The sequence below is a fragment of the Corapipo altera genome, unplaced genomic scaffold, assembly GCF_003945725.1.
Source record: "Corapipo altera isolate COAL_440 unplaced genomic scaffold, ASM394572v1 62, whole genome shotgun sequence".
Taxonomy (NCBI): Eukaryota; Metazoa; Chordata; class Aves; order Passeriformes; family Pipridae; genus Corapipo; species Corapipo altera.
Window position 1 is genome coordinate 2,475,513 of NW_020884894.1, and position 20,864 is coordinate 2,496,376.

Here is a 20,864-nt window from a genome sequence, read left to right on the forward strand (position 1 = left end):
ATAGGTGCCTGCTTCAGAAAACAATTCAGTCCATAATCTCATAATGTTGAATTCCACCTGGCAGCTTTATTTGAACTTAGTTTCTTTTTCTTCTAATACTGTTACCCCAAGAGTTATGAGACAGGCATCAGCTGACAGCACCAGGGAAAGGATAGGTATTGGCAATGGCATAAAAGCAAAAGGGGAGGAAAAAGAATAGCTATTGTAGCATTTATCAGTATTCTATTAATAGTCTACTCAGACACAACTGTGGAATAAAACAGACATTCATACTGCAATTTCTTGCAAAGGTTGAAGCTATTCATCTGCATGGTTACAAGACAGAAGTCTAAAGCTTTCAGATATTATAGCTGTTTCGTTGTCCTGTTGTAATCAGAAGAAACACCTTAAAAAACCCATTGCCTTAGGTGTAAATATTCCACCCCATTCCCATTGGAAGGAACACAGATACGGGCAGCCAACCTTCCTGGAGTGCTTTTAAAAATAGTGTCTTTACATGTTAAAAACCCCCTAAAACTATAGCCAGATATTCCAAGCAGGTAACAGGGGCAAGAGGCTTTTGGTTTAGGGCTGGATTGACCACCCGTTGAAGTGTACAGAGACCCTCTAGTTGTTTTCCATGGGGTTTTTTTTTTTTATTTTTCAGTGAAGGAGAATGTTTTCACTGTGTGTAACCATATGCTCCACGAGAGCTTATGTTCTTTTTACTGTAGATGAGACTTGAGCAACAGGGTGGGAAAGGTGCCCAGAGACAGCTGTCAAGTGTTTGAGTTTGGAAACCCACCGGACATACTCTGGGAATGTACAGAATAGCCAGAGAGACCTTTGTAACTCTGATTCCAGGCAGCAGCTGTGCTCCTACCTGTGTTCTATTTCAGTGCCCTCACTGAACATACACTTTTTAGGCTGAAATAGAAACAGACTTTTAGGGGAGGACAGTTTAGATCCTGAACTGGTTTCAGACCATGAAACTGTGCTATCTTAAGGCATCTGCATTAGGAGCTTGGGAGCACTCTCGTGTAGGGACCATCTGACTTGGCATCTGCAGGTGTCTCCTTCTTTCTCCTTGATACTACAGGGTTTCTAGGGCAGCTGCTTTCTTAATTAGGGACCTAACTTAAGTGTGGTCTTTTAGGGGAATGACATTGGGCTTTGTTACAGAGAGAGTTATACAGGCAAACTTGTAAACCTCCAGTCAGGGAGAATAAAACAAACAAAAAAGGTATCTCCCAAGCAAGCAAAGAAACCACAGTAAAAAAACCAAAACGACAAAAAATGGGTTGGGCACTTGTTGGCTTGGCATTAGCAGACCTGTGACCTATTACTACTTTTGTGTTGGAGGCATTACTCTCACAAACTGAAACAAAGTCAACATTTTCTTTCAAGTTGATAGGCCTCAAATTTTGTCCAAGGTCTTATTAAAAAGAGCTGAGGGCCTCCTTTGTTACAATGTGATTGTTAAGCAAGGAGAAAGAATTATAGTGAACGATACAGGTTGTCAAAGATGGTATCTCAAAAGGTCCAAAATACTCCTCAGAATGGGTTGTGGTTACCCAACAGTTTCCTCAAGAAAAGCAGGGAATTAATTAGAAAAAAAATGCTTTTCATATACTCAAATATTTAATTTTTGCATTGGTGAAGTCAGTCAGTCTGGTTTGTTTCCAGTTTTAAGATGTGTCAAGAGGATTAAAAATTAACCCCCCACCCACCATTTTGAATTGCAAAAAGGAACTATTATTTTAAATCCCAGTTGAGAAAATAGCTAACATATTTTACTTATTTAGAAAAGCTGTGTTTTACTACAAATGTTTAAAGTAATGAATTTGTTCTTTTGAGAAACCCTGTATTCTGAAATTAAAACTGCCATTTAATTTTCAGTTGGAATATTTTATTGCTGCAGTTGTAGAACAGAGGTAGTTAACTGCAATCCATGTTAAAACCTATTTAGTCAAAATATTAGAAGACTGAAGTGGGTTCAGATTGCATTAGAGAGCACTTGCGTTGTTCAAGATTATTGGCAGAGAAAAGAAGAATCAAAAATAAGTAATATTCTGTCAGTATTCTCAGTTGTAAGATTTAGGTATTATTAGTCTATGTACTTCAAATCATTTGTTCTTCTATAGACAGTCATGTGTGTTTAGCTTTATGCAAACTGAGTAAGAACATTTAAAGAAAGTACTGCTTTCAGGTGGAATGGTTTTCTGTGCTTTAAAGTTATGGGGGATAATTGGAGTGTATTTTTAAGAACCAGCAGTATTTGGTAACTCTGTAATAATTACATTAATGTCTCCTAATTTTTGCTCTTCTCACTAGCCAGCCCTTGATAAGAAATATTTTGTGTGCACGTTTCTGTTGTCTGCCTTGTGTCACAAAATGCATGTAAAAAGCTACCAAGTCTGACACCTACTTTGTCTCCAGTGTTTTCCTTGTGTAAATGACTTCCCAGCTGCATGGAAATAGAAAAAATATCTCTTGTTTCCAACAAAAGTTTCGGCTTTCTGGAGGTTATTCTTGATGTCAGTGGAAGGGAACCCAACTGGACTTGTTTTATGTGAGATGAACTGGCGTGAGAAAGTCTCAGAGATGAACTTAGCTCTCCTTTTTTTGGTGAAAGTTTCTGGCAAGCAAAATGCATAGATGAAGTTAAATTACCTCTCCACTCCCTGATTCATGTATCAGAGATTTTGCCATGCGCTTGTTTTCATCCAGTTTTATGAACAACATTGAGGTTTCCACTGTCTCAAAGTTCTAAGAGCAAGCTTTTGTCTCTTTGATAGCTGAAGTAAAAGGAGGCACTGTTCTAATTAAGAATGAAGAATTTAAAATTTAACATTAAAAAGGCAAAATAGAAACCCAGTTACAAGACAGTAAGCTTTGTTGAATACACTTTTGTATTGCAATATTTTAGAAAAATCACTCACTAAAGATTTTTTTAACAGAAGCATAAGAAGATAATTCCCTTTTTTGACACACTTTACCTTTGCAAAGTTACTGGGCTGTTGACAGGTACAATAAGACATGTGCTATGCTTACATGCTATTAGTGCAGCAGGCTTTGAAAAATGTCTAATACATTGGCATATCTGACAATTTAGGGTATTAGTTAACAGTGAGACTCTGTAAATAGAGTGAATTTTAGCTACAACTGCTGACTTGGGCATTCAGTCAACATTTGCAGTACAGGGCTGAACAACAAATAATGTCATTTTATACTATGGAGATGGAAGTTGGCGTTATACAGTGTGTATGGTTCAGCCTTAGAGCAATGGTAATTGCAATGTATTGAAGTTTTGCATTGTAATAAAAATAGAGACCATTAGTGGATACCATTTATGTCATTAGTATTTAGTGGCTGTGTGTTGCAGCTTTTTTAGTGCTCATAAAACTGTCTCTGCTTGCAGATATGTGACAGCACTGATACAAATTTAAATGTTTAGAAATCCATAAGACATAAAATATAGATAGTAAATAGGGGCATAACATTATAGACAGAACCTTAATAATTTGGCACACAAATGTTTATATATTTGCATGTCTAGTGCAGAAATTAGCATAATGATGTTCATGTTTATACTACAGAAGAATTTGATTAAACAAAGAATAAAAAATGAGTTAAAACTGAGGCAAATCATGCAAAAACAGCAAAGAATATTTTCAGGTCCCCAAAAGGGAATTTGTGATGTTGGAAGGTACATCCTTTACATACATCTGGTGGGATATTGATTTTTCTCTTTATAGACTTTTTACTAGTTACAGCACCTGTTCCAGTAACTAGCATTACAGTTGTTCTTAGGAAGTGATTATGTTAATTAACTAATAAAAAGGAAAATAAGGTTGTTAGGTAACTCTAAGATAGAGATTGGCTGGCACTAATTTAACAGTAATAGAGCCAGCATACAGAAGGTCATATGATATCTAGCCCAAAACAGCAATATCTTGTCAGAAATTGGAGGCTGCTGTGAGGGCAGTGAAGGAGCTGACTGGGAAAAGACTTCTTTGGAGCATAGGGTGGGAAGAAGTCCAGGAATATAGCACAGGAGGATTTCCTGAAATTCCAAGCATTATACATGAGACAAGTGTGCAAGCCACAGTTTGGGCTTCCAAGTGATTTTTATTCAAGAAATTTGGAAGCCTGTTTGATTTCCATGCAGAAGATCTCTGGGAAAGCTGTCTTCTTCCCTTGATTTAAGGAATGTCACTTGGATTCTGCTGGCAGCTACTCTTTACTTCTTTAAGAGGTTCCTTTAAGATTTTCCTGTAAGAGACTCCCCTTTGTGCTTTACTGACTCTGGTTTCTGTGTCAGTGACGGATTTGAAGCAAGAGATTCTGAGACTTGTCCTCTGCACACCCCATCCCCATTGTCTTCAGCTCTGACCTTTACATCCTGGAAACACCCTGGAGGTTTGTCACAGAGCTCTCAGGGGATTTGGAAATCAAATTATACAGCACTAAGGGAGAACACAGAAAACTATAAAAACACTTCAGTCATTAGGAGTGAAGTGACAGGAAGCAGTGTTAGGGAATGAATCTTTCCAATTAATTTTCCTTTCAGGGCCCTTTTCCCAACATTTTTAATTCTAAGTGTGTGTGAAATCTTTGGCAACATTACTTCTGTGTTTCAGAAGAGGAGGAAACCTCTGATAAACCTTCTGAATCTCTTGACTTAACAATGATAGCACCGTGATTATTTTGGATCCTTTTATTTGGAAAAGGTGAAAGTGGGAATGTACATTTGCAGAAAGTTTGTGGCTTACATTAATAGTTGTTAAGGTTATAAAATGAGATGCTTTTCAGAAGCTCAAATAATAAGCAGAAGCAAAACAAGCTTTCTGTACAGTGAATATAAATTATTCTGTCACTCCTAGTATTTCTTACAATCTAATTCTGGAAAGTGTTAAACTGGAAATCATATTGCTCCTTTTAAAAACATATTTTTGTCTGTTTATCCGTTCAAAACAGACCGAAATGTAAATCTGTAAAATGCTTTCCATCTTCAAAGCAGCTATTTATATGCATCTAAATTCTGAAATCTTTTTGAAACTTTCGGTTTTATTTCTGATTGTGGGATTCAGTGTCACTTCTTAGCACATTGAGTACTGATGGCTTTGAACATACAGTATGGCACAAAGCGATAACTTGTGCACACTACCCTGCTGAGAGACAATTCTAAAGGAAAAGTGATTTTTATGCTGGGGTTTTGTCTGATTTTAGAATTAGGGGAAATATTAAAGAGCATAACAAAATATTTTAATTCCTCTATACACCACTAAATTAGTTGTTACCTTTTTTATCCAAGTAACAGCTACCTGAGAGCAGAGGCTGCTTTCTGAAGGCATTCTCTACATAGAATTGTACTAAAACCACTAAATCATGAAATGAACAGACAAGTTTTGCAGTAAAGAGCATTATTGCCTGGGTCTGTGGACACTTACCAAAAGCATATGTAAAGGGAGAAGAATATTAGAGTGATATAAGAGAAATGGGCTCCCTAAAATCTATTTTGTCATAAGGTAGAAGGAAGAAGACTTTGGGTTTCTGGTAAAACCTGGGTGAACCTGAAATCATGCTTCAAGGTATTTCTACTGGAATAATTGTAGTAACTGTAGTTACCGTAAAACCTGATACTAAATCTGAGTGTAGCGTATTTCCTTAAGCAGGACAAGCAGATGTAATGTTTTGAATTGAACATGAATGTTGAATTGGTGGTACTTGAAAGTACCTATAGGACTATCTAAAACATATTTTCTTGATAATGTGTTTTCCTGTATTTTCTAAGCTCTATTTTTTAAGTTCATTTTTTTTCCGACTTCTGGATGATTCTTGGTATTCAGCTGCTCTCTTGTACTTCCTTGTATCTTGCTTGTAGACAGTGTATCATCCCGAATTCTTATGGGGCATTCAGCTGTACTAGATTGCCCAAGTTACTACAGGTCACAGCAGAAATGCATTAGTGGAATTAAATAGGAAAGCTTGCCCAGTATAGGCTCTGCTGTTCTTACTGCTTCTTATTGCTTTCATGAGAAGAGTGGGAGGTTATTGAAAGACAGTGCAGCTACACTGCAGGTTTATGCCAAATTAGGTCTTGAACCTGAATGAATTCAGGCATCTGCTGCAGTTCAGATTACAGTTCTCTGTGTGACCTCACACATGTAAGTTGACCTCCTCCTGGTTTGTTTAACCCATCCACAAAATTGAGAAAAACAGGTACCTCCATGAAAAAACAGCTGTACATCTGGGCACAACTGTCCTGAGTAAACAGATTACAAAGAAGGTAGAGGCTCAAATGAAGGGATAATAAAAAGGAAATATAAGTCTCTTTGTCTCCTACATACCTTTATCATTAACTTAGTGGTGCACTGTGTTTACATTTATTGGGCGTGTTTAGTCTCACTGGACTTCCAGCAGAACAGATCTGAGGTCATCGTCTTTTCCTGCAATTCAGTGCATGAGAAGCACTATGTGGTTAGTCTTATTGGAGGGAACACAGGCACAGGCTTTAGTGACTTGTGAATGAATCAATAAAGCATGTTCCTGTAGGTTTCTAAATTGTCTCTTTCATTAAGAATGGAATTGGGCAGTAGAAGATTGATTTTTCGTGGCAAATCAGAGGGGTTTTATCAGACCTTCATTTAGGTTGTGGATTTCTGGAGTAAAAAAGCTTCATCAAAAATACTATGCAGGATTTAAACTGCTACAAGGATCATAAATAGTTTAAATGTCCTTTTTCAGAACACTTTCTTGCACTCAGAATTACATGAGACCTGGTCTTTAGCAGTCCCCACAGATAACTAAATGAGTGGAAAGCTTCTAAGCTCCCACAGCTGAGGATCGTGGCTTATGGAGCAGCAGATGTGGTATTGGTTAAAAGATATTTGGAAAGGGAAGCATTCACAGAGAAATGTTACTGCTGCTAAGGTTATACATGTCTTTGTATATCACAATTGCTTACAGCAGCTCTTGATGAGTGAGTGTGACATGAACTCTGCAGGAAATGCAGTCATCCTTTAGAATCATCTAAAATAATTATTATTGTACAGGTATGGAACAAGAAGAGAGATGTTTCAAATCTACTGAGTTTTGTATCATCACCATATGGCTGTGAAGATCAGAAGAAACTTACCTTTACAGGTGTGGTTCATCTGAATATTCTTTTCCTGCATGGCACACACAGGCTTATTTGGATGTGGTAGTACACCTTGACAGTGTTCTTTTAGGACAGTATAACTTGCTTGTAGATAATACAGTGTTCATCTTGGAATCTACGCTTTTAGTACACACATATGCCTTTCTAGCATCCTGAACCAGTGTTATTTTCATGGATAGACAAGGGCAGTGCTGCATATGCATTTCTTAATTTTTTAATAGGCTCATTAAGTAGAAATTTGTATTTCCAAATCCTAAGGGAGCTGGAGAAACATGGATGAGGCACAGTGCTGAGCCTAGACAAAAATTAGCTGAATCTAAGTCAAGAGCAGCATCAACAGTAATACTTAGAAGCACAGAGCTTTATTAAGAATGGATAATTTGCCAGGCATTACTTTCCACATAGACAGTGTTGTAAGACGTTGTCTATCAATAGATTGCTACATATTCCAAAACGAGTTGAAGCCAAATAAGTCATCATAAGATGTGTCATCATCTCTTATATAGATTTAGCTTTAGCTTGCATGTACATACCTGCAGAAGATAACAGTGTTTTCTAGCAATTCTCTTGAGAGGCAGTTACATTAATTTTCTAGTAACTGCTATGTAAGAATTACGTGTAAAGGGTTTATGAATTATTTATTGTTTGGTGCGAACCTGAATCTTGATTCTGCCCTGTTGTTGCCTCTCTGGGGTACTTGCATTGAGATCCTTCTACAGTTTACTGTAGAAGCATGTTTATATCTGAAGGGTGCTTGTAAGTGCTACACATAAAGAATTAAAATGTTACAGCTCTGCTTATGGTGCAGTGACAGATGCTGGTGTTACAGTGCCTTAGTGGGTGGTTTCTAGTTCAATTTTCTGTTACACAGCCATAATTTGTAATACTGCTTTTGCATTGTTGTGTTGCAGATATGTCAGGGACTTATTAAAGATGGGTGAACTCTGCAGGATCTAGAGGTCTGGGTGAGATAACCAAAATCTCTAGTAGTTTTTCAGAGCTTAATGAGAGGTGGAGTTTTCCATCAGTGCTTTCATGTGTAAATCTTTCCCTTTACAATGAGGTATCAATTTTTGCAGGCTGCTTATCATCCAGGAGTAGGAGACAGTGAGAAGGTATGTGCTTTCTGTACAGAGCAGAGCATTCCTTAGTTGGGCTGAACATCAGCAAATGTTTCTGAGAAGTTTCCTAAACTGGGTTTTAATACTGTCTTTGATGTCCAGAGGAGAACACAGCTTTAGCCATGTAGATTTCTCTGAAGCAATTACTAACCTAATAGCCATAATTAAGGGTCTGTCACACTAAAGAGACACAAGGAATAAGAGACTGATCGTTATTCAGCATCATGTTTACAGAAGAGGTTATACAGCTCTCACTGGAGACAAACTGATAGCTGTCACTCTGGGTGGCTCTGTGTTCACTAAAGGTGAGTTGGTGTACATTATTTATCTTGATTTTCACAGGATCCATTGCAAAGAACACCCAGAAACAGAAGACTTTATTGTTTTTTACTCATGAAAAGAATCTCTTCAACTTGATCTCTTCAAGTCAGTGAGTAGTTCAAACGAGAACAATGAAACTGGTCCATAGTGGAAGTTTTTAAAAAGAGAGGTGAGTGGCATTTTTCTTTCAAAATTTGACTGTGGTTGCATGGCAGGAAATGGAAACTCTGGTAAGCGAGTTGACCAAAAATTAGAACTGCCCCTCAGAGGTATAGGAAGGTGCTCTCTGTGTTAAACTAGTCATCATTTCCCTATGAGAGTGTCCCAAAATGGAATGTATTTGGGTCTGCTCAGGAAGAACATAGCACATATCCTCCATTCTGAACTTTGATGAATCCTTCATGGTAAAAAGACTTGCCAAGGATGTGACCGTAAGCATGCAATTGCTTGTGTCTTTCTGAGTGGTAGAATTGCTCGTGCCTTTGATGAGTCCAGCACATGGAGGTTGTGGTGTACCAGCACCCTCATGGGACCAAAATATGGGCTGCCAAAGCACTGTGTAGAGGGAACTACAAGTCAGTGGGTGGGAGTGACAGCCTGACAAGTTCAGTTGAGAAGTCATGCTTTTAAGTGTGGGGTAATAAATGCTCATGTAAAGCGCTGAGACGATGGATTTTCCATTTACAGAATAAATTTGGAAGTATTTCAGGAAGATGTGTTTTAATCAAATAGGTGTTGTGGGAATTGGTGTAGAAGTAACAGAGTAAAAATCTCTTGTAGGAGATCAGACCACAGTGTCTGATGGCCCTTTTAGAGCTTAACAAATTTTAAATGTTAAGCTGGAACTTCTCTGTGTTTGAATAGCACTTCTCAGTGGACTGGTAAACATCCCAAGTGGCATTGAGGTTTCAAATAGGATTGTAATTTTGAACATATGTTGCGTGCCCGAGCACAGTTGGCCTTAAAATCCTCTTTTGTGTAATGCAGATAGCCAAAGAGTGGACCTGAGCAGTTAAAAAAAAGACAAATGTGTTATGGATGAAAAGGAAAAGAGAGTCAGTGAATATTCACAGAATCACAGAATATGCTGAGTTGGAAGGGACCCACAAGGATCACTGACTCCAACTCCTGGCCCTGCACAGCACCATCTCAAAGAGTCACAATCTGTGCCTGAGAGTATCATCCAAAGACTCCTTGAGCTCTGTCAACCTTGGTGCTGTGACTACTTCCCTGGGGAGCCTGTTCCAGTGCCCAGCCACCCTGAGGGTGAAAAACCTTTTTCTAACATCCAACCTAAACCTCCCCTGACACAACTTCAGGCCATTCCCTTGGGTCCTGTCACTGGTCCCCACAGAGAAGAGATCAGTGCCTGCCCCTCTTCTTCCCCTCATGAGGAATTTATCACTAATTAGTGATAATCATTGCTGTGGAGCGATAGGGTGGGATAGGAGCACAGCCTTTACTGAAATTCCTCAGGGTGAAATAATGCCATTTCTGTCTGCATAGAAGTATTTGCCAAAGCTTGTCCTTTGGGTTGGTATTTTGTTAAAACAGAAATCCAGAGCAGTAATGTCGAATTATGCTGTTAGTGTCCATAGGCAGACATTTAAGTCAGTTTGAAAAGAAAAAAAAGACTTATTTTGATTTTCTGTGTAGAAAAATCCATCATTTCAGTTTAAGAGGTCATGTTAAAGTAAAATATTTACCCAAACTAAAATTCTGTTGCCATTTCAGTTTGTGGAAACACGGAGCCCCTTAGGCAATACAATGTTTCAAGATGGCTTTCATATGTGGAACTCTTGGTTACTTCCCAGCTCAGGTTCACAGGTTGGTATGGGTTACAATTATCACAAGAACTATTTTAAGACCATAGCAATTAAATATTTTTATGGCTTATTATCATATTCTAAGTACTAAATGGTTCTGAGAAATAGTCTCAGAGAGATTTGATAGCTGACCCACAGACTGTGCACTGCCTTTTGCATACATACTTAAGCTAGTAGTATTTCTAGGAAGCTATATTTTATTAATTCATTATTATTTTATTGATGTTCAATTGATGTCTTATTAAATATAAATTAGATATTTGGGATTAATAATGTAATGGGATGAGGCAGGTGAGATTCCCTCAGGATGGTTTATAACGAAGCCTCAAATTGTTAATAATCCTAAACTCATAAATAAATTATTATGGGTGAAACAAAGGCAAAAATACTGAAATAAGCTATGAAAATGTTAAGTGGAGGTGAAGAGACACATAATCTGCTGGGAGATCTGTGTGATAACATACATTTGGCACTAAGTCACAGAAGTCAGATTCACATCAATGTCCCCTGCTCCTTCCGATCCTTTAGCATGTAGGTGTGGATCAACCCCTCGTTTCCCATTATTATGCTGCACCATCCTGTTCCCAGACATTTTGCTTTGCCTGGGAACAGTGTTAATTTAACGCTCTCAGCTGACCTCGGAGGCACTGAAATGACACGGCAGCAGCAGCCCAGAGTGCTGCAGTATATCCTGCTGTTCACAGAGCTGCTGGGGAGAACAGGGACTTTTCTGGACACTTTTCTGTGAACTCTTCTGGGAAAAGTCAGGGGGAGCTGTCTCTTTGACTACACTGTGTGAGGAAGGACACATCCTCTCACTTAGCTGTATCTTTCATCTTTTCCATGGAAGACAGATTTCCCTGTTGCTCCTCTGTTTTTCTTGAAGAGTTAGCAAGGAGACCATAGATCTCCCTTAGATAAGAAAAGAAAGAAAGGAGGACCTACCTTTATGTAAGGAAAGAAGGATGGAAAGAATGAGAGGATTCTGATAGTGTATTTTCTGGTTTGTTTGGGGTTTTTTGGATCCCAGATTCCACAAACACGTTAAGAGATCTGAAACCTTAATTTCTTCGGCAAAACCAGCACCGTTATCACAGCCTTGAAAGACAGAGCTAAATCCCAGGGGAGTACTCAGTATCTGTGTTTTATACTCACTGTAGTGGGAATTGCAGAAACTCAGTACTTTTTGAAATGCTGCTGTAATTTGAAGAGTTAAGTCACGCAGCAGGTTAGTAAACGTAAAGAAGTTTAGTGCCAAAAATTAATTTTGTGATATTTCTGCTGGTGGACATGCAAAAGTCTGAAAATCTGGCCGTGTTACATGCAAGTAGTGCTGATGGAGGCATTCACATAGGGATTTGGATGTATCCAATGTGGAATTTTGTTCCAAAGTAATTTTGGGTAGTTTGGTAGATGGTTTTCCTGTAATGTTAAAGCTGAGCGCACTCTTGTTACTTGTGTGGTGTTTTTGAAAAAAAAAATTAAATTGTTTTAGAAAATGAACAAAGAGATGATTTAGTCACTGTTTTAGGCTTTTGCCTAAAATTATATTCCAAGAACTTGATGATATTGAATGGCCAAAGGGTCATAAACTAAAAATTTGGCTTAATATAAGGTACAGAAAAAAACCAAATATGCTGCTTTTCTGATGTGAGAGACCTTGGTTGCTAGGAGGAAAGTATTCAAGTGTTTGCCTACATTTTGCTGGGGTTTTAACAGTGTGGAATAAATAGATAACACCATGTCTTTTAAATAATGTTTTTTTAAATAGTGGAACTATTACCTAATGAAGAAATTGCAATAATCACATTTCCATAAAAGTGGGGAGTTATGGTATCTATGTAATTAAAATGCTGTTCTTTTCCAAATATAAATCTGCTGATGAATACATTTTTCTGTATTTTTGTAATTGGAGATGTTGAAATCAACTTGTTGTTAAAGCACAGAAAATTCTATTGCCTCTCCATAACAGAATAAAGACAGAGAAGTCACATGTGTGATTTACAGCATCTGTACCAAAATTATATTCTTTCTGGTAGTTACAAATGGTTATTCCTGTGCATCTGCCAGGAGGTCAACAGGTATGGAAAACAGATCCAGCTTGAATCATTCTTCACTTTTCCCCTGGTGTGCCAGGCCAGCAGGGTCTATTGGAACTGTTGGCCAGTTCTTGTCCATGCACTTGCTGACACTTCTCTAGGGAACCACATTAAGCAATTCCTTGGGTCACCAGAGATGTCTGTGCCTCCTCCTTCATGTGCCAACACAGGCTGGGCTCGGAAGAAGGTCCTGCCCTGCTCTTGATGTTGTTTGCACTCTCCCCAGATTTCTTATGACTCGTGTCAGCAAGACAAACAGCCATTCCCATTTAGGAATTAGAGAAGTCTCAAGGCTAGTTTCACACTCGGGGCTCCTTTTTTTCTCATCCTGCAAGAAAGCAAGATATTAATTACACAGCACCTTTTTCTGCAACTTTTATGCAAAGGTGCTAAAATTGAGAGAATTTATCTGTCTTTGTAAGAAATGAAAGATTAAAAAGCATTAAGTAGGCATTTAAGCTACACTGGTGTGTGGGGAACATAGAAAACATTCTACAGTCTCCAGAGACACCTACAAATTTTTGGTTCTGTATTTGTCTTATTGTCTCCCTTTAAAAGGCTCCTGTTACTGTTGCTGCACAGCTTTATTCAAAGTTACCTGTGGTGAGGAGGAGTCGAGGATAACATGGATAGTAATTAGGAATCGAAAGAGGAAACAAAAGAAAAGGCCAACAATGCAAGACAATCATTAAGTGCCAAATATAATTTGTCAAAGGTGTTCCTTCTAAATTAGGTGGAGGCAGCATTTTTTCAGATCGATACTGCCTCAGTGACTCCCCTAGAGTTCTGGTAGCTTTTGGCTAGCAAACAGGAAGAGTTGTGGTATGCCCTATGCATAAACAATAAGACCAAAGAACTTAGTGGATTAGTAGACCTCAGCTGTGGTCTGACATCCCTGTAAAACTGAGATGGGCAGTGTGCAAGGGCTGAAGCTGGCACAAATCACGTACATGGCCTGATCAGCTGTGAAGCCACCTCGTAGATCAGTCACAGCCAGAAGTGCAAAGCTCCACAGCAAACTGAGCTCAGTAGTAAATATTATCAAGGAGTACATGCCCTGATTCTTGGTGATGTTAGTGGGAAAATGTATTGAATTCATTTGGAGTTTGAGCTGCCTGTTAGAGGAAGTGCATTAAGTATTTAACCCAGATGTTGTCCATCTTTAACCACACATTCTACCCAACCTGATGCATTTAATTACCAATATAAGGTGTTATTGCTGTGACTTAATACTATATTATATTCTTACTCAATGCTACTGTGGTGCAGCTGTAACTCAAATACAGTGCTTTGTTTCAAATAAAAAGGTGGGAATAGAGAAGACAGGTGTCATACAACAGAGGGGCAACCTCATGATAGGAAATGGCATTCTGATTAAATTTTCAGAGGGGCATTGATATTCTTGGTATTTCCTGTATCAAAACATCATAGCAGCCAACTGACAGAAGCAGCAGCTCGTTGTTTCTTAAGTGGTGTTTGTTAGACCTCACTGTTCAATAGGAGTCCCTGACAGCATGCTTCATCTCTGGAGATGTAGCCCTTCTAGTCTAAGCAAACTATAAAAACTTGTCCTTAGTCCAAAGAAACAGTCTTTGCACTGGAACCCAGGTGTCCTGATTCACAGCCAGCACAACTTAAACTCAAGGGCAGACCCAACATGCACCTCTGGTCTCTCCTAGAAGGAAAGAGTCGTACATAGGCATGCACGTCTACAAACCTCTACATCTGGCAGCCTCACACCTTCCTGAACACAGCTCTGCAATAGGAAGGTGCAACACAGCTGCATTTTTCATCAGGAGAATATGCTAATTTTTGCTGTTACAACTCTATATAACCTGACAATTGTTCTCTCCAGTCTCTTGGGTTAACTTTATCTGTGGTTGTGTTTAGAAGTCCCAGATGATTATGTAATAGGTGGAAGATACCTAATAATATAACAGGCCTTTTCTGGTTTTTTCTATGGCTGTATTAATGTCATTTCTTAGCTATCATTGTGTCTTTTTCCACGTCAATCCATTGTGAATCATGCAGACACAGCAGTGAAAGAACAGAACCTGCTGCAGCCTGTGAGCAGCAAGAAATTTCAGCTGGATGACTGCATAAGGGGTTTGCAAGACCGCCAGTAATTTTTTATATTCAGAGTTAAATAGAGCAATAAGATGGAATTTAAGCTTTAGTGCAATAGATTGCAGCTCTTCAGTCAATCAAATTATAGTTCAATCAGTTCATTTTAATCACTTCTCTGGAGAGAAGTAAACCCCTATGTTGAAGAATATGCAGCAATTTTATTGATGGAAAGTTTAATTGTTTCATTTTTCCTTACCGTCTGTAACACACTAGACTTTTAATCAGTGGGAACTGAAGTTATAATGAAGTAAAGTCCACTTTCCACAGTTCACAACTAGCTGAAAATAATTGGGTTGAGACTCCCATCCAGACAGTGTAATGCCTCTGGCATTTTCCTGAAAACTACACTTAATTGCTTTGCTGATGTTGTTAAGTGGTCCTGAGGGGGATGAAGTAGTAAAGCTGCCCACATATGCAGGGAAACAATACACAAAAAATGTCTTACAAGGTCCTTAAAGGAGGACCAACTAGTGACTAGAAGACAATATATGGCTATTTTCCCCCCCTTTTCTATACCAGAGAGAACACATGGGAGAGGCTGACAGAATAAACTGGAAATTCTATAAAGACTAACAGTATTTTTATTTAAGGGCAGTAAGCTTGGGATCAGAAGTACAGAAAACATCAGGGCAGAGCTCTTGCAATCAAACCTGCAACTTGAGGCTAGCCCGAGTTGCTTGGCAGTTTTATGCTGAACGCTGGTTAGCTGCTGCCTGTCTTCAGCACCTTGGCCTGAGGAACAGATGTACTCTTGTCCCTAGGGAGGGAGGACAGCTTGCTCTCTGTGCTCTGAAGTGACAGGACGTGAGCCAGCTATGAGCTGAAAGCCTTGCCCAGGCATCAGTGGGCCCAGCATGTGCACCCCGTTAGGCTCTAAATGTAGCCAGAGATGGAATAACACTTTGGCGTTTCTCCTGATTTAGTGCATTCATGGGAGACTCTCCCTGGTTGAATTGTGATTGTTTAAAATGATGAATCAACTGCTAGGCTCAAGGATATTCTGATGTAGAAATATATTAGTTATTTAATAGAGAAAGATATGTATTTAGGCCCCACGAATCAGGTAGTGTCCCTGAACTCAAAATCAGGGTTGGAGCTGGACCTGTTTTGGGGGAGCGAGGACTATAGTGTTAGCTTAGCTTTTTTAAGTAAGTGGGCTTTTGAGGGTTTTTTCCTTGTTTATTTACATATACGAGCACAGTAAAGTCTCTCTCTCAACAGCTTGACCTTCCTCAGCTGCTATTTGTGTAAACTTCAGTATGACCTTTGCTTATTTTATTCTCGCTTTCACAGGCTCTGAGCTGAAAAATTACGTCCTCACAACTTTCTAGAAAGGAACGCAGGCAAAACTGAGGTATTGTGCTCTAAAGCTGGAATCTTAAAAGTTCCCTTAACCCTATATCTGATCCTGGAGGCCCTCCAGAATCTGTGAGTTGGTACCTCAAATCTTGGCCAGCACAGCTCTATAAGCACCTGAAATTATGCTTTTTCCCCTGAAACATGCTGAAGTCTAGACAATACCTTGACATGTAACCTCATATTAGCCTGACTATTCCCCATAATATTAATAAGCCTTAACACTTATTTCTCCTATGGTGAAATGATCACCTCCCATGTGCTGGAACTGTCAACCATATACCAAGGAGATCAAGCTGTCAGATTTGAGAAGAGCACTGGGAGTAGTGCACTGTGTCCAATTCACTGTGTTTGCCTGCCTCTGGGAGAGCAGCTCAGCAGCAGCAGTGGTTGTGCTCTGCTGTTCCTGGTATGGTGAGTAATCTGGTTTTAGCAAATGCTCCAAATGAGGACTGTGTTGTGACAACTGATGGGAGACTCTGCTTGGGTTTTGTACTCTCAGTGGTGCTGAGGGACTGAAGGAGCCAGGGCAAATCTACAGTGCAAAAAACCAACCTGATGTGGCTGGCTGAAACTTGCCACTGTGTTGTCTGGCTGTTTTAGAGGGTTCTCTGCCCTGGCCCTTCTTTTGGAGACAAGGTCACTGTCCTAGAAGGAGGAGTGTTTCCTGGAGCTGTAGTGCAGTCCTGTGCAGCACAGCTGCCAGATGGCCCTTATTGCCAAGCAGACCTGCTTGCTGAGTCTCACATGCTTTAAAGTCTTACCCTGGGTCTCAAAGGAAACAGGAGGGAGGATGATTTGACACACATTCTCCTGATTTGACATACTGTATGGTTACAACATGGTGTGTCATCCAGAAGAAATCCAAAATACATGTTCATGTACAGGCACAAATCTGACTGTTCCCTGATAAACTGTTCATGTGGAAAGATACAATTTGCATGGTTGTCATCAAAACCAGTGTATGTATTCATTTGGAGAAGCATGTCAGACACCATATGCCAGTAATATGCCTTTGATATGTTGGTGTCTGAATCATTTTTTTAACTGCTGAATGGCATATGTTTAAATGTAAACAAACATCTGTTCTCTGTTTGTACTGTTGGTTTTTTTTATTTCTATATTTTCTTTTGACTAAGAGTTGGATTCAAACCCAGAAAAAATGTGGGATTCATCGTGTTTTTTAAAGAAAGATAGTTTTTTTAGTATTTCAGCGTGTGGCCAATGTGTATGTTCTCATAGGTGAGAAGAGTATTTAAAAGAGAATTTTTTCCCTTTCAGTAACCAAAACAAACTCAATTTCCAGGCAAAATAAAAATTTTGACTAGAAGTTTCTTGAATAAAAAAATTATTGTTTTAGTGTTGGGCGGGTTCTGCAATGTATGGGTTTACTGAAAAGCAGCCTAATGTTACACCATAACATTAAATTATTTTTATCCAGAAACTTTTCTGATGAAGTTAAAGAACTTGCAGCGTAATAAATGACTTAATAAAGGAATGAAATAATACATTATGTTTGTTAGGCTATTCATTATACATGGGCGAAACTCAGAACCAGTGTCACAACAAAGAGACTCAAAAACAGTTCTTGCTACTTATCAGTCAGATGAGCCACTGCAGCAGCATTCAGGATGCTACAGCCAGCCTGAAAGGCACGGTTTGGGCAAAGGTAGTGAATGATACCTTCCTATTATAGCAACGCAGCAAGGGACTTCATGAACCAGCCGGGGATAGCTGACAAGTCTAGAGATGAGTGTCGAATGCTAAAGTACGGGAGGGGCTTAAGAAACATTGCAAAATGAGCAGCTGTGTTGAACTCATCAGCGTGATGGCAAGAAGAGACTCCAGAAAGGAGCAACCACAGCAGGACATCACAAAGTTGCAGAGCTACGAGTACTGCTTCAGTAAATGCTTGAGCTGAGGAGAGGAACTTACTATTGTTAGTGTCCCATGACTGCTGGTTTCTACCTTTTGGTAAGAACTCACTCAACTTAGCAAAAATTAGAAATGTCAGCTCTTGGTGGACTTGTGCAGCCTGGGCTTCATATTCTGTTTGTATGGTTTGGCTCAGGCCTTTAACAAACAAACAACCTTTGCATATAACATAGGAAAATCAAATCTGTCTAAATCCTAAAGCTCCATGTCATTGTCACAGAATCATAGCATTTCATAGCCACATCTTTAAACAAACCAGATCAAAACAAACCATGAAAAGCTGAGTGCTGTTGGCCACGAGCTAGTTCGTAAAAAATGCCCTGAGAAGCCCAAAGTGCACCTGTGGCCATGGCAAAGCCACTGCCCGGGCAGCGGGACAGCCGGGCAGAGGGGCCTCGGAATCAGTCAGTGCCATCTTGTGGCATTTCAGGATATTAAAAGGCCCCTGAGCTACAGTAATTGCAAATGTCCTCGGAATCCACCACAATTCCAAAAATTGCAATGGTCCAGGACACAAACCCCGGCACGGCTGCGTGCACTTGGCCATAACTGCTGCGGTTTGCACGGAGCAGCTCAGCACCTGAATGATTAATGAGGCAAACGCCTACCAATTATGGCTCATTGGAGGTGCACAGCGAGCTGCATGTAATTAGAAATCCTGGGAACAGATGGAGAATTTTGCAACATCAAAAGCCTCCTCCTTATTAGCCGTGCCCTGTGCTGGGCAAGAGAAGTGCCGGGTGTGGGCTGCCCTGCTGGGGCAGGGCTGGTCCCCCTGCAGAGAGCAGGGGCAGAGCCATCCCTTGGGGCAGAGCTGGCATCCCTGGCAGGGGCTGGCTGGCTGCTGTCACAGGTCACTCACCTGAGGTTACTGTGCTCCCACCTGCAGCACCAGGGCAAGGCCAAGCTGTGCTTAACCACCCAAACACCCCCAGCATCACCCGCCCACCTGTGAGAGCAGCACGAGCTTGCTGCTCAGAGGTGGCTGCTGCTGCTGCATTGCTTGCACTGTCAAACCTTTTGCTCCAGAACCCTGACAGCCTTAGCCTGGGACACAGCAGCATCAGGTGTTACTGACTCAATTAAAAAAAAAATAAAGAATTCCCATCACCTATCCTCCTCTTCCCGCCCATCCAAATAGGTGGAAAGGGCCTAAGCCTTCATGTCATTTTATATGTACACAAACTGAATAAAAACATAAAAACATAAACACATAACTTGATACATAATATAACTTGATACATATATAATATTTACCTACTATATAAAGCAAGTTATATAATATAAGCATAAGAAAAAAACCATTAGATAAATAATGTAAGTAATGCAGGAATACACATATAAAAGACAAATATATAAAATATGCATATAAATATATAGCTTATAAAAACAAATAATACAATTGTAATAAATGTATAAGCAATAATATATAATGTTATCTATCTATCGAAAAATATGCTCTTTCCTAATAATGACTGCTGCAATACCAGAAGGGGACACATCCAGTTCCTAGCAGTGTAGCATTTATTGCATAAAAAGGAAGGAAATAATAGCAACTTGAACAAGATTTAAAAGAGAGCTTTAAGGCCCATTCGGTCAGCTGGTGGGTCAGTAGGTACGCTGAGGGCACATTACTACTTTACTGCCTCAAAGGATGCTGCCTCAAAGGAAGGTGGGCTGACTCTTGTGAGCTTGTAGGTAACAAAATGGCTCACTAACAAACACCTTTAGTTCTTCCTTGTCTCATCACCTATTTTGGGGTGGTTCAAGCAACCCAGACATTCCCCCAAAAGGGTTTTTGCGAGTGGTTGTGGTCTAGTAACAAAGTTACAGTCATTTCTGATTTCTACATTCTCCAGTTCTTTTTTTTTTCTTTCAGTGACCCATAAATTAGTGTGATTTATAATTCTTGGATTAAAACCAGATTTAATTTTTTTAGGTAAAACACAATGTCATTTTTATCAAATCTTCTGAAAAGAAAAACTCTTTTACACTGTGCACGTTCCATTCAAGGACTTGAGCCCTGATGTTCATCTAGTATAATTTTAGTAACAGTGGGATTTTCTCAGTTTACTGTTTTGCTGGGAAGTAGTTTGGTACAGTTGCCAAGTACAGTTGTGTTGGTTTGGCTTTAGATTTATTGCAGGGCACTGAATCCTGTTATAATCTCTTTTTTGAGGACAGTAGAAATGCTCTGATTTCAGACTGCCAAAAATTTTAGTATTTACAAGGAGTCAATTAATAGTAAATTGAAAATGGATTTGTCCATATCAATTTGATTACAAAGACAAAAAGAAAAGTAGAAGATAATTCCATTGCCCTGAACTATCCCTATGGATTGTTACACATAGGACTACTGGGTTCACTCCAACTTGAATAAGGCAATTCTTAAGTTTTATTTTCCAAAGTAGGCAAATTGAGCTTTTATCTTCTATTAGTGTGAGCTCTGTTATTAAATGCAAAGTAATCTTACAAATAGTTTTAAACCAATATTATAATTACAACATAATTGATTGCAATTGGTTTTTTTCCTAAGAAAGATGAAAGTAAATAATATTTCTTTCAAGCGTCTCTCATTTTCAACACCTTCTGTTGGCTGAACTCTCTCTGTAAATCTATAATTTAGATAACTATTTCCTCTTTGTCATGCTGGAAATGAAATTTGCTTTTTAGACTAAGATTTATTGTTTCTCACTCATTTTCTCCCCCAGTAGCAAGCTTTAAGTTTTTTTTTCTGATGGTCTGGAATTTTTTATATTTTTGCATATAAAAGTTCCTGATAAGCCATCTCAGAGGGGATCATACCAGCCTGAATTCCCTCTGCTTTCCTCTTGCAAGGTAAGTTTAAGCATTATTTTGTTACTCATCAGAGGCCCTGATATAGCTTCAGTTTGACTGGGAAGGGATTTTATTCTGATGTAGCCATAAAATACCC

At 39.2% G+C, this 20,864-nt stretch overlaps 1 long non-coding RNA gene across 1 annotated transcript; it reads left to right on the top strand.

Moving 5' to 3' along the window:
• The first annotated feature begins 4,997 nt into the window (after nucleotides 1-4,997).
• On the top strand, nucleotides 4,998-17,502 carry LOC113948691. Its single transcript, XR_003528212.1, has 2 exons — nucleotides 4,998-8,695; nucleotides 10,321-17,502. It is a non-coding gene; the product is annotated as an uncharacterized LOC113948691 (long non-coding RNA).
• Nucleotides 17,503-20,864: the final 3,362 nt, after the last annotated feature.